Source organism: Mobula hypostoma, chromosome 14 (assembly GCF_963921235.1).
Source record: "Mobula hypostoma chromosome 14, sMobHyp1.1, whole genome shotgun sequence".
Classification (NCBI taxonomy): domain Eukaryota; kingdom Metazoa; phylum Chordata; class Chondrichthyes; order Myliobatiformes; family Myliobatidae; genus Mobula; species Mobula hypostoma.
Window position 1 is genome coordinate 53,343,071 of NC_086110.1, and position 14,705 is coordinate 53,357,775.

General features: G+C 43.0%; 1 protein-coding gene and 1 non-coding gene across 4 annotated transcripts in view; one reads left to right on the forward strand and one right to left on the reverse strand.

Annotated features, from left to right (window-relative positions):
* Nucleotides 1-14,705, forward strand: part of cdh13 (cadherin 13, H-cadherin (heart)) — a 1,230,859-nt gene that overhangs the window by 534,234 nt on the left and 681,920 nt on the right. The window lies entirely within an intron of this gene.
* On the reverse strand, nucleotides 11,658-11,764 carry LOC134356607 (U6 spliceosomal RNA). The gene has a single exon (XR_010020393.1). It is a non-coding gene; the product is annotated as a U6 spliceosomal RNA (small nuclear RNA).

Below are 14,705 nucleotides of genomic sequence, written 5' to 3' on the forward strand. Positions count from 1 at the left end.
CTTCTGTTCAGAGTATTCTTTTGTTCTGGCATATGCACCCCTCAATCAGCTGTGGTGTACAGCTAGCCAGTTATGTTTCCAGTCCACAGTCTGTTCTTGCTCGAGCCAAGCATCCACGGGCAAGTAGGGTTCCACCACAAATAACAGATAGTAAGGTGAATACCTGGTGGTTGTGTGAGGTGTCACACTGTATGCATGCACCAACTGGGGTAGATGTTCTGGCCATCTGCACTTCTTTTCTGGAGGGAACGTACACAACAGATCATGCATTGTCCTGTTGAAACGCTCACACTGTGCGTTTCCAATAGGATGATGAGGTGTGGTACGTCTTTTCTTTACCCCGTATAGTTTGCAAAGCTCAACTATGACCTCACTTTTGAAGTTACGGCCCTGGTCAGAATGCACTCTCTCAGGAACACTGTACTTCATGAACCATTCCCTCAAGAGCACCCTTGCTGAGCTATCCGCCTTTTGATGCCGAGTCAGAAATGCTTGGGTGAACTTAGTGAAAACGTCCGTGACCACTAAGACATTCTCACGCCCGTCAGTTGCCAGCTCCGACACAGTGAAATCTACCGCTACAACTTCAAGCAGCCTAGAAGCCAGAAATGACTTCATGGAGGGATGGATCCTAGGTTGCGGCATCTTAGTTAGCACACAACGTGGACAATTTTTGATCCACCGTGCCACATCCTCATGTATGCCCACCCAAAAACATCAGCTTCTCATCAACTGCAGAGTATGTTCTGTGCCTTGATGGCCCATAGAGTCATGTACATACTCTTTAACACTTTGCTCCTCAAGCTGTTGGGTACCAGAAGCTGTTAACACTCCCCAAGCTTCTCATCCTCAACTACCCTATATAGTAACCCTTTATGCTCCCTGGTACTGTCCCAATGCTTTAAAAGAGACAATACAGGTTTAGGCAGAGTTTTCCACTCCTGGCCACTCAGCTTTCTTTTCTGATTCCATAAGTCTCCTAGGACACCTAACACAGGGTCTTGCTGCTGAAAAGTACGCAAGTCTCCATTAGAATAACCTGGGAGGGTTGGAGTGTTCCCTTGCGTCGGACCAGTTACATCACTAGTACCAGCTTCTCAGTCTCGAATTTGCTTAACCCTACAGCTGTTAAGACCAACGGTAACCAGTGCCGGGTCAAGAGCAGTGCCACGATTGATCAAACTACAGATTGCCACAGATCCATCAAACTCCACATCCTCTGAGACAGGGTCAGGCTCCCCTGCAAATGACTGCCTTGAGAGTGCATCAGCCATGGTATTGCTCCAACCCAGACGATACTGGACACCGAAGTCAAACACTGACAGCTGTGAGATCCATCTCTGCTCAACTGCTCCCAACTTGGCAGTTTTCAAGTGGGATAGGGGGTTATTGTCAGAGATTACAGTGAATTTGGAACCCACAAATATCCACGAAACTTCTCTACTACAGCCCACTTAAATGCAAGCAGCTCCAATTTCATGCTGCTATAATTCCTGTCATTCTTTTCGGCATTCCTTGATGCCGTCTTGCATATGCCTCTCCCTGCTGTTCGTATAATACAGCCCCTAGCCCATGATTGCTGGCATCGGTCTCCACTATAAAGGGCTGGAAGAAATCGGCAAAACCAAGGATGGCGGAGCTGGTCAGTTTCTCTTTGAGCAAGTTAAAGGCAGTTTAACATTCTCCCGTCCAAGACTGTTTTAACAGCTGGTTTGTTTTACTTGGACTCCCTACATTAGTACACAAATTCACTACATCATGCAGTGGACCTGCAACTGATATTTCAAGCTCCACAACTGGACATGTTCCTATGGCGCGTTGCAGCATACGGTCACGGGATAGCTGTACATTATCTGTACCTATGAGGTTCAGCCGAATTGCCCGACTCTCAACCGCTTGAGAGCAGGAGGATGCAGACTCCACTTCCCTTGCACCCCGCTTGCGTGGGCAATTCTTGGCCAAATGCCCTCCCACCTGACACTTGAAACATATTGGATGCCCATCTTCTGTGAACCTAGGCTGTAACTTATGTCTATTGCTAGTAGCGCATGTAAAATCCCTCTGTACAGTGAGATCTTTCGCTGCTTGAGTCAATTCACAAAGGGCTTTGCCCTGCTCTGCGACCACTTTAAGGACGTCATCTAGTGTGACACTCAGATTCCCGAGCTTTAATAGTCAAGCACTGTGCCTGGCCACTGCTACACTTTGACTTTCCAGACCTTGTATTTCCCAGGAGCTCTTCTACGAGCCACAGATGAACGTCTTCTCCCATTTATATCATTGAGGACTCAGGGTGGCCCCGCACGAATCTGTGGAGCTCCCTTCTGAGGGAAGGATCCCGGATCCCCTCTATAAATTGATCTCTTAGCACCACCCTCTCATTGGTCACGGCATCAGGGGAGTGCTTCAGCAGCAAGTTTAGAGCTTGGGCTAGGGCATGTGAAAACTCTCTTACATCTTCACCGTCACGCTGTTTGCGACTGTAGAAGGTATGCAACAGCTGGAGTGCATTACACTTGTCTCTAAAAGCTTCCCTGAGGTAGGTGAACAAGTCATCGGCGGGGTCTTCCTCAGCATCACTGCGCATACGTGCTTCCTCTAAGGCTGCACCCCTGAGCAGGGACATAACAAAGTCATACTGATCTTGGTCAGACTGATTTCTACCATGAAGTGCACGTTGTACTTCTTCAATAAAATCATCAACAGACCTCCCATCTTTCTCAGCATCCCCCGTAAATGGAACAATGTGTCTTTCCCTTGGGACATATACATAGGACCTTTTGCTTAATTTATCTATGGTTGCCTTGGCTTTATCATATCTACTATACAATTCCCTAATTTGTTCACTCAGATCTAGTTTAACTGGCGTGTACTCCGAGTGTAACATAGTAAAAGCTTAAGTCTTTAAAGTTTTCACAACAAGCCTGAAAAAGGAGTTGCTGCTGTCCTTTGCTGCAAACGTGATGGCTTCATGGCCCGCAGTTCCCTGGATCTACGTCTCTGTTCTGTGTCCTGATGTCAGTCGCTGATGTCCCAGCCCATTCCGGGCGCTACCGCGCTCTCCACGCGGCAACAGGCACTCCTTTCTTCTGCCCGATGGGAACAGCGGTCCTGGTCCTAGTCTTCACCACTACCGTATCAGATATTGTATATTATACTGCATACAATAATCAGAGACCCCCCCAAAACTGGCTTGGAATTAACCCCACTCCTGGTACCAAATTTTGTAGCCTGTGGAAAAGTACACACTCAGGACAACAAATACTTTTTCGGGTTTTAATTCCTTTATCTGGTTTAGATGTTTTAGTGCCGGAAGAGGGTCTCAAAACAAAATGAATGAATTTACAACCAGTTCCTGCCATTACAATCTCAGTTTGACTTTTGATCCGCACCCTTGTGTATTGACGAATTGCGTATGCAGTATAAAAATACATAAAGCAAACTATACAAAACTAATACAGCAGTGGCAATTCTGAAGGAACACAATACAAACAACTTTAGAATCCCACCAACCCTGTACCTTATACATAGCAGCGAAAATGTAAGTGAATACATCTCATCTAAGACGTCTACTCCCATTTAGTATGCACGTGCTAAGCTTCCAAACAGAGACTAAACATTCACGTTATGCTGTTACAGGCACAATCAGTCATGATACGATAAGGTTAGACAAACGGTACACTTTTGCACAACGTTTACAAGATATTGCCTGGTAAATAAATTACAGGAAGACTGACCTACTCGGCCGGTAAGGAACTTTGCACAAGCCACGCTATCTAGTGCCGATGCCTTCACTCGTAAAAACCTAAAGCATCCACATGTAAATCATGTCAAATTACTGATATTCTCAATTTGCTAACAAGCATAAACGAATTCACACAGATATCGTCAATTAATACTTACCTTTCCTTACCATGCCCAGTATCTCCGGGAGGAACTTAATCCTAAAGCCGCACCAGCTTCTGCAGAAAACAAAAATGGTCTCCCCACTATCCCACGCTCGCGTAATGACATCACTGTCTCCATTTAAAGGCACAGACAACTATTCTAGCTTTATCCAGATGGATGCCTAACTACACTTTTAACGATAATGAATAAGATTCGATGGTCACCTGGTTACATTTGTATTCACCGTCTCACCTCCAACTTGCTGGCTGATGTAAAGCCGACAACATTGTGGCTTAAAGTTCCATGGTTCTGTTTTACTTGCATTTAAAAATAACTTGTTTGGCAGGTACAATGCCAAATGAAAAATCAGAGTAGAGTTAATCAGCCTTTCTGCAGTACCTTTCACTAAATTGTCTGTAGATGAGTTTTGGAGACTGGGAAACTAATTTCAAATGAAATGCAAAGATATGAGGGATGGTGAAGAGAGCAAGTTTTTGTGATCCGGAACCACTGTCTCCTCTAAGCTGTATGGGTCCATGGCCACACAGTAACTGAAATGCTCCCGTGCACATAGCCATTGTTGCCACACAGCCGGAATTTTCTTTCCAATAATGTTAACTTAATTTTGAAATCTATGTTAATATAATTGTGAAATACCCTGTAATTAGTTTCGTTAATGAATATAATCCATAAATTTTCTAAATAATAAATGTACCACAACCTTTACCTTGAAACATTTTAGAGCTTCAATATATTTACATTGTCAGTGTTTCAAATTACAACACTGTCACAAATTGTAACAATAATCACAGAATGGAAGTTAGTTGCTGATTGTTAAAAAACCAACAGCCCACTGAACATAAATGCCCTCTGGTCATACTATTTTACTTTTGCGATTGTGCCTGTCAGTAGTTCTGACTGCCTGACATTGTTTACTTGTTGTGAGTTGTGGTGTGTGTTTGTTTGAAGTGCATTTTGCAAAAAATAAACATTTAAAGCACTGTGTAGTTTTCAGGCCATGTAAAAAATTCCTGGTCACAGCAATGGTTGGCCTGCACAGCTGTAAAACTAAATAAATAAAATTAGATGGAATGTTGTCTGGAACTCACTGTAAAAGGGATGAAATCAGGATTTTTTTTCAAAAGGAAATTAGGCAAGTGCTTGATGGAAGGTAATGTACAGGGCCACCAGTGAAAATAAACTGGTGATGTGACAGAATAGATTGTTGTAGGAGTCAGTATGAATGTTTATTTTCTGTAGCACGTTGATACTTACAGTGAGAAGGTATAGGAGCACTACGTCCCACACCACCAGGTTCAAGAGCGGTTATTGCTTTACAACCATCAAAATCCTGAAACAACATGGATAACTTCACTCATCTCAACTCTGAATTGATTCCACAAGCTACTCTGCATCTCATATTCTCAGTGATATTTATATGATTTTATTTTGCATGGTTTGTCATCTTTTGCATATTGGTTGCTTGTCAGTCTTTATGTATAGTTCTTAATAAATTCTACTATATTTCATTATTTTCCTGTACGTGCCTGCAAGAACATATATTGTGACATACTGTATACATACTTTGATAGTAAGTTTACTTTGATTTTTGACTTTGACAATCACTCGGCGAATTTTACACCCTACTTCCTGATACTCTTTCTAAAGCAGTGCTTTCCAACCTTTTTTTATGCCAGGGATCCTTACAATTAACCGAGGTGTCTGTGGACTCAAAGTTGGGAACACCTGTTACCTTCTCCTGTAGGAAAGCACTAAGTTCCTCTTGTGAGCATCTTTGTAACTAGGTGTAAATAGATGTAAATTTAAATTTGAAACAAGCTGCTACCTGTTTCTTCCCCCTCCCCTTTTATTTTGCTAGATTTACGTTACTAACTCTCCAAGAGTTATGCATTACTCTAGGTAGGAGATGTTCTTGAAACAAAGCTGCCAATTAAATGAGCTTTTCCACCTCTGTAACTTACAAAGCAGGATGTTGAAAGGCAACCTTAATTGGCAAATGGCAGATGGCTGATGCCTGCACACATCTGGCCAGGAGAGGGGCATTGTGTCTCAAATATTACTACAGAGATTTACATTATCCTTCCATGTGACTCCCATTTCCCCCTCCCCCACTAACACTCTGCATCCCCGTCTCCCTCAGAACCCACTGTCAGCTCCTGGGCCCTCAGAGGCTCCATCTTCCTCTCACCCCAACCCTCCCCTCTCCGCTGACATTACCAGCCTTCCTCCCCCTCCCCCCTCTGATCCCGGCTCTCATCCGTGCCGGGTCTTTACCATCCCGTCCGACCTTCCACTCTCTGAGGCAGAGCGCTCTGTCCTCAGTAAGGGCCTTACCTTTATTCCCCTTCGCCCACACCTCAGCGAGTTCCGCATACGCCATGACGCTGAACCCTTCTTCCGCCGGCTCCGTCTTCGAGCCCACTTCTTCAGCAAGGACTCTTCCACCCTCACCGATGACCCCTTCTCCCATCTTCAACCCTCCTCCTCTTCATGGACACCCTGCTCTGATCTTCTGCCTACTCTGGTTCTCATTATTGCTAACTGCCGACAGGACATCAACTGTCTTGACTTCACCACATCTTGTCCCCATTCCAACCTCACTCCTTCCGAACGTTCTGCTCTCCACTCCCTCCGCACTAATCCTAACCTAACTATAAAACCCGCTGATAAATAGGGTGCTGTTGTCGTCTGGCCTACTGACCTATACTTTGCCGAGGCACAGCGCCACATCGCGGATACCTTCTCTTATTTACCCCTCTATCATGACCCCACTAAGGAGCACCAGGCCATTGTCTCCCACACCATCACCAACTTTATCAGCTCAGGGGATCTGCCATCCACTGCTACCAACCTTACAGTTCCCACACCTTGCACTTCCCGTTTCTACCTCCTACCCAAGGTCCACAAACCTGCCTGTCCTGGCAGACCCACTGTTTCAGCTTGCTCCTGCCCCACCGAACTCATTTCTGCATACCTCGACGCGGTTTTGTCCCCCTTGTTCAATCCCTTCCTACCTATGTTCATGACACTTCTCACACTCTGAATCTGTTCAATGATTTTAAGTTCCCTGGCCCCCACCACTTTATTTTCACCATGGATGTTCAGTCCCTATATACCTCCGTCCCCCACCAGGAAGGTCTCAAAGCTCTCCACTTCTTTTTGGATTCCAGACCTAACCAGTTCCCCTCTACCACCACTCTCCTCTGTCTAGCGGAATTAGTCCTTATTCTTAACAATTTCTCCTTTGGCTCCTCCCACTTCCTCCAAACTAAAGGTGTAGCCATTGGCACCCGTATGGGTCCCAGCTACACCTGCCTTTTCATTGGCTTTGTGGAACAATTCATGTTCCAAGTCTATACTGGTATCTGTCCTCCTCTTTTCCTTCGCTACATCGACGACTGCATTGACGCTGCTTCCTGCACGCATGCTGAGCTCATTGATTTCATTAACTTTGCCTCCAATTTTCATCCTGCCCTCAAGTTTACCTGGTCCATTTCTGACACCTCCTTCCCCTTTCTTGATCTTTCTGTCTACAGTACGCCTACGGACTCTCACAGCTAACTGGACTATTCCTCTTCCCAACCTGTCTCTTGCAAAAATGCCATTCCCTTCTCGCAATTCCTCCGTCTCCACTGCATCTGCTCTCAGGATGAGGCTTTTCTTTCCAGGACGAAGGAGATGTCTTCCTTTTTTAAAGAAAGAGGCTTCCCTTCCTCCACCATCAACTCTGCTCTCAAACGCATCTCTCCCATTTCACGCACATCTGCTCTCACCCCATCCTCCCACCATCCCACTAGGAATAGGGTTCCCCTTGGCCTCACCTACCACCTCACCAGCCTCCGGGTCCAACATACTATTCTCCGTAACTTCCGCCACCTCCAACGGGGTCCTACTACTAAGCACATCTTTCCCTCCCCTCTCCTGCTTTCTGCAGGGATCATTCCCTACGCGACTCCCTTGTCTATTCGTCCCCCCCATCCCTTCCCACTGATCTCCCTCCTGGCACTTATCCTTGTAAGCGGAACAAGTGCTACACATGCCCTTACACTTCCTCCCTCACCACCATTCAGTCCTTCCAGGTGAGGCGACACTTCACCTGTGAGTCGGCTGGGGTGATATACTGCATCCGGTTGTCCTGGTGCGGCCTTCTATATATTGGCGAGACCTGACGCAGGCTGGGAGACCATTTCGCTGAATATCTATGCTCTATCCACCAAAGAAAGCAAGATCTCCCAGTGGCCACACATTTTAATTCCACGTCCTATTCCCATTCTGATATGCCTATTCACAGCCTCCTCTACTGTCAAGATGAAGCCACACTCAGGTTGGAGGAACAACACCTTATATTCCGTTTGGGTAGCCTCCAGCCTGATGGCATGAATATTGACTTCTCTAACTTCCGTTTAATGCCCCTTGTTCCCTTCACTCCCCACCCCTGATTTGTTTATTTAATTTTTAAAATATTTTTTATTTTATCCCCCTTTTGTTTTCTCCCTCTGTCCCTCTCACTATAATTCATTGCCTGCTTTCCACCCTCCGGGCTCCCCTCCCCACTTCTCTTTCTCCCCAGGCTTCCCGTCCCATGATCCTCTCCTTCTCCAGCCTGGTATCCCTTTTGCCAATCAACTTTCCAGCTCTTAGATCCACCCCTCCCCTCCTGTCTTCTCCTATCATTTCAGATTTCCCCCTCCCCTTCCCACTTTCAAGTTTTTTACTATCTCTTCTTTCAATTAGTCCTGACAAAGGGCCCCGACCCGAAACGTCGACTGTACCTCTTCCTATAGATGCTACCTGGCCTGCTGCGTTCACCAGCATTTTTTGTATGTGATGTCTCCACGGAATATTGTTTTGACTTAACTGATGAAATTCTTTAACCGATCTCATTTAGTTTAATTATGAAGTTCAACAATGAAAACTAGAGATAACAGAATCAGAAATTTCTGGAAAAATAACTGCATGTTCATTTGTATGTATAAAAACAATAAAAAAGCATCAAATTTAAGTGGAAGAAGAGGGGGACAATGTGTTGTGAATTGTAAAGGAAAAAAATAGTCTGTAAAAAGAGTGTTAATCTTCTTGTGAGTTTCTAGAAGCCCTTGGATTCGCACAGACAATATACTTTATACCTTCCAGAAAGGTATTGTTGCTCTTTTATGGGTGATTGATGATCCTTATGTACCAATCAACCTTGTAGAACCAGAAGGGCAATAATTGAAACTATTGAGTCTTAGTAAATTCATCCTGGAAGTTTACATTTTATATTTCATTTCAATTTCTTTTCCCTCTTTTTTCTTTGCTTTCTGACACTGTTATCTAATTTAGTTCCTCATTGTTTATCCTTTGCTGTTTGAGATTTTCCTCAATTGAGACTTCACATGGTTCCTGCTTCAAGACCTGTTCCAGAGACCTGTGCATAAAAAAATATAGACTGTACACTTTAATAGATCATATTTTCATCAATCGGATTTTAAACGGAAGTATATTCCGTTTCCCCAGTTGGATATGTTAAAAAAAATCATGGCACCATTTGGAAAAAGTAGTACTTTTGGTGTCCTTGTCAATATTAACTTTCATGTAGCATTACCAAACATTGTCTTATTGCTGACAAAAAAGGTAGATGCTGGAAATTGCAGCAGACAACAAGACTCAGCACACCAGGCAGCATTTGTAGAGGGAAGTGGGCAGTTGACATTTTGGTCAAGACCCTGCATCTGGACTGAATGATAAAGGGGAGGTAGCCAGCATAAAAAAGATAAGAGGAAGAGGTGAAGCATGACCACCTCTTTAGACCACCTGGACAACACAAACGCCTATGTCAGGATGCTGTTTATCAACAATAGCTCAGTATTTAATACCATAATTTCCACAATCCTGATGGAGAATTTGCAGAACCTGGGCCTCTGTACTCACCTCTGCAATTGGATCTTAACCGGAAGACCACAATCTGTGCAGATTGGTGATAAAATATCCTCCTTGCTGACAATCAACACTAGCACAACTCAGGGCTGTGTGCTTAGCCCATTGCTCTACTCTCTATATACCCACGACTATGTGGCTAGTCATAGCTCAAATACCATCTAAAAATTTGCTGACATTGTTGGTAGAAACTCAGGTTGTGAAGAGAGGGCATATAGGAATCAGATATGCCAACTGGTGGAGCGGTGCCAACCTGGCACTCAATATTAATAAGACGAAAGAGCTGATTGTGGACTTCAAGAAGGGTAAGACAAAGGACCACATACCAATCCTCATAGAGGGTTCAGAAGTGGAGAGGGTGAGCAGTTTCAAGTTCCTGGGTGTCAAGATCTCTGAGGATCTAACCTGGTTCCTACATATTGATGTAGTTACAAAGAAGGCAAGACAGTGGCTATTCTTTATTAGGAGATTGAAGAGATTTGGCATGTCAACAAATACACTCAAAACCTTCAAAAGACGTACCATGCAGAGCAAGCATTCTGACAGGCTGCATCACTGTCTGGTATGGAGGGGCTACTGCACAGGACTGAAAGAAGTTGCAGAGGGTTTGTAAATCTAGTCAGCTCCATCTTGGGTACTAGCCTACAAAGTACCCAGGGCATCTTCAGGGAGCAGTGCCTCAGAAAGGCAGTGTCCATTATTAAGGACCTCCAGCACCCAGAGCATGCCCTTTTCTCACTGTTACCATCAGGTGTGAGGTACAGAAGCCTGAAGGCACACACTCAGCAATTCAGGAACAGCTTCTTCCCCTCTGCCATCTAAATGGACATTGAACCCTTGGACACTACCTTACTTTTTTAATATACAGTATTTCAGGTTTTTGCACATTTTTAATCTATTCAACATACGTATACTGTAATTGATTTACTTGTTTATTTATTATTATTATTACTTTGTTCTCTCTCTGCTAGATTATGTATTGCATTGAACTGCTGCTGCTCAGTTAACAAATTTCACGTCACATGCCGGTGATAATAGACCTGATTCTGAGCTGGCAAGCCATTGGTAGATCAAGGTGAAGAAGGCCGACAGGCAGATGAAGGAGGGAAGGGTGGAAATAATGCTAGGAGGATTAAGTGGAAGTGACAAGGGTTGAATATGATGTAATCTGAGTGAAGGAGAAGGTGGAGATGATTTTTTTTGCTCTTCATCTAGATATTATCTTGTTGTACTATATTGCTCTTCCAGTCCAAATGAAGGTTCTCTACCCAAAAATGTTGACATCTTCTACAGATGCTGGCTGACCAGCTGAATTCTTCCTGCAATTTACGTTTGTATTTTTAATCTGCTTCACATTGTATCTTCATTATCTTGTTGCTACTTGCAGCAGTTTCTTCACTATCTATTGTTTGTTGCCTTTGCTATAGCCCAGCAGAGCAAAGTAATTAACTGGCTTTAAAGCACTGTTCAATTTACTGAAAGAAAACTACTGGGGTTTGGCTGGGATTTATGTAAATGCAAATCACCATTTTCTCTATCCTTTAATTCATTCCACTGTGGTTTCATGCTTTAAACATTAATGACAAAGAAAGAATTGAATCTGAGCGGTCAGGAAATGTTCATTTCATGCTGGCCTGTTCAGCACATCTTGGTCCTCTACTCATTCTTCACCACTGAAGTGACATAAGCACTGCTAAGAAGGTCAGTATTCATTGTTCATCGCTGAAGGTCATTGAGAAGCATTTGGTGTCGGATCCTGATGCCTTTATGATCCAAAGTTCTTTGGAACTCAAGACTGAGGCATAAAACTTGTTGCTTATGGCTGTTTTTTTTTAAATATGGAACGCTTCACGAATTTGCGTGTCATCCTTGCGCAGGGGCCATGCTAATCTTCTCTGTATCGTTCCAATTTTAGTATATGTGCTGCCGAAGCGAGCACATGGCTGTTTTGTTATGTGTTACAAGAGCAAAGGAAGGAGAAGGATGCTGATAGAAACAAAGAAAAGAGCATCTCACAGCAGTGTAAAGATACCAGAAACTCCATTGATAACAGTTAACCAATAAGATAGCCAGATTCAAGTAATGTGACACCCACCACGAAAACCAAGATGTTTGCAGAAAAATACTGAGGCAAGTGCACTGTTATTACTAGAAAATTTCTCTGAAAATTCACATGTGTATAGATGATTATGTAAAAATACGAGCGAGCATAGGAAAGTTAAACTACCAGAAAAATAACAATTCTACAGCCCAATCCAATAGTAGTGAGCTACCTTCTTGACCCATTCCAATTTATCAGGTGCTAATACTCTTCCAATACTTTTACACAGTGAGTTTTTGGCTTTAGATTAAAGATGATGACAATGACACATTCTAAGCCAGGATAAAGTGTGACCTGAAGATGCATCTCCACATGCCTTTCCATCCCTGCCCTTCCAGGCAGGCTCTGATTTTTGGACTTGTTTTCAAAGGATATAATAACAATGGGTTGCTAACTTTTCCGTGCTAATGAAGGATTACCCCTTACTATAATTATCTGTGATGACTACTGAAGCATGTGATGGTCAAGGTTTGCATAACATAATGCAAAAATATGCACATTTTCTAAAATGAATTCATGGCTCAAAGTTAAATGTCAGTACTGAAGGCAAATAAAAACAAACATTTCATTTCTCAATTAATTTGCCATCATAAATCGCAAAACTAACTACGGTTTTATTCAGCTACATGCTGCGATAATTTAATTTGGCCAATAAAATTCATTCTTGGAGGGCTGATCTCAAATCACTTGGATGTCAAAGATATAGGGTCATGTCAATGATTCTAAATAATACTAGAAGTGAATCCTGCCAATTGAATGTAATAATTTGAAGTGTTACTTTGATGCATACGTTTCTGTATTCCTGGATCTAGTTAAAATCTTTTTGTTTTAATTGGATTTAATTATAAATAATCAAAGTTAATTAAAGTCAATGAATTTCAATTCCTAAGTGAACAACCTACAGGAGATGGGTCTAAAAATACCAGTCAGCAAAATCAGTATTCATTATAACAAGAAACTCTTTTAAGTTTAATCAAACGAAGCTAATCAATTATTTACTGCATTTACTAACATTAGAACACTCAGTACTGGGGAACAAAATATTTCCTGAAAAGTTTCTAATGCTTTGTCGTTAAGGATATTGAGCTGAGATGCTTTCATTATAACATACAACATGTATTTTTTCTTTATTTGAGTATTTAACAGCTAGAGTAGTAACAAAAATATTTTACATGGCAAATTTAATGTAGTAAATTCGTCCAAAGTACGTAGTGGGAATCACTGTTTGTTACTTGGCCATTGAAAGTGATATTTGCATTGATGGCCAAAAGAAGTATATTTTAAGGATATCTTAAAGAGGAAGTAGTGAAACAGATTCTGAGAGGAATTTCCAGACCACAGTGCAATGACAATTTAAAAAAAGTGACCGGTAGCAGTGGAGCAATTAAATTCCAGAACAACCAAAGGAACAGGAGGGCAGATATCTGATAATTCTAGAGTGTGAAGTGTACACCTTGGAAGATTGAACTTGAAGGCAGAATTCTTGGTGCTGCCTAAGTCCATAGATTCCTAAAATTTGCTATGCAATTTATAGAAGGCATATACTTTATTGTTGCCAAACAATTGATACTAGAACATACAATCATCACAGCGATATTTGATTCTGCACTTACTGCTCCCTGGAGTACAAATGGATAGTATATATTAAAATTTTAAATTATAAATCATAAATAGAAAATAGAAAATGTAAAGTATGGTAGTGCAAAAAAACCGAGAGGCAGTCCGGATATTTGGAGGGTACATCCCAGATCCGGGTCAGGATCCGTTCAGCAGTCTTATTACAGTTGGAAAGAAGCTGTTCCCAAATCTGGCCGTACGAGTCTTCAAGTTCCTGAGCCTTCTCCCAGAGGGAAGAGGGACAAAAAGTGTGTTGGCTGGGTGGGTCGTGTCCTTGATTATCCTGGCAGCACTGCTCCGACAGCGTGCGGTGTAAAGTGAGGGCAAGGACGGAAGATTGGTTTGTGATGTGCTGCACCGTGTTCACGATCTTCTGCAGTTTCTTCCGGTCTTGGACAGGACAACTTCCATACCTGGTTGTGATGCACCCTAGAAGAATGCTTTCGACAGTGCATCTATAAAAATTAGTGAGGGTTTTAGGGGACAGGCCAAATTTCTTTAGTTTCCTCAGGAAGTAAAGGCGCTGGTGGGCCTTCTTGGCAGTGAACTCTGCTTGGTTGGACCGAGTCAGGTCATTTGTGATATTGACCCCGAGGAACTTAAAGCTTTTGACCTGTTCCACTTGAGCATCACCAATGTAAATTGGGTTGTGCGGTCCACTACTCCTTCTGAAGTCAACAACCAATTTCTTTGTCTTGCTGACATTGAGGGATAGGTTATTGTCTTCGCACCATGCCACCAGTTTCTTAATTTCCTCTCTGTACTCAAACTCATCATTACCAGAGATACGGCCTACAATTGTTGTGTCATCAGCAAACTTATATATTGAGTTTGATGGAAACTTGGCTACACAATCATGGGTGTACAGTGAGTACAGCAGGGGGCTGAGTACACAGCCTTGTGGGGCACCGGTGCTCAGAGTGATTGTAGAGGAGAGCTCATCCCCTATTTTTACAGCCTGGGTCCTGTCTGTGAGGAAGTTGAAGATCCAGCTGCAGATCTGAGCGCTAAGGCCCAGGTTCCAGAGCTTAGGAATCAGTTTATTTGGCATGATGGTATTAAAGGCAGAGCTGTAGTCAATGAAAAGGAGCCTTACGTATGCATCTTTATTCTCCAGGTGTTCTAAGGAGGAATATAGAGCCAGAGAGATGGCATCTACCAT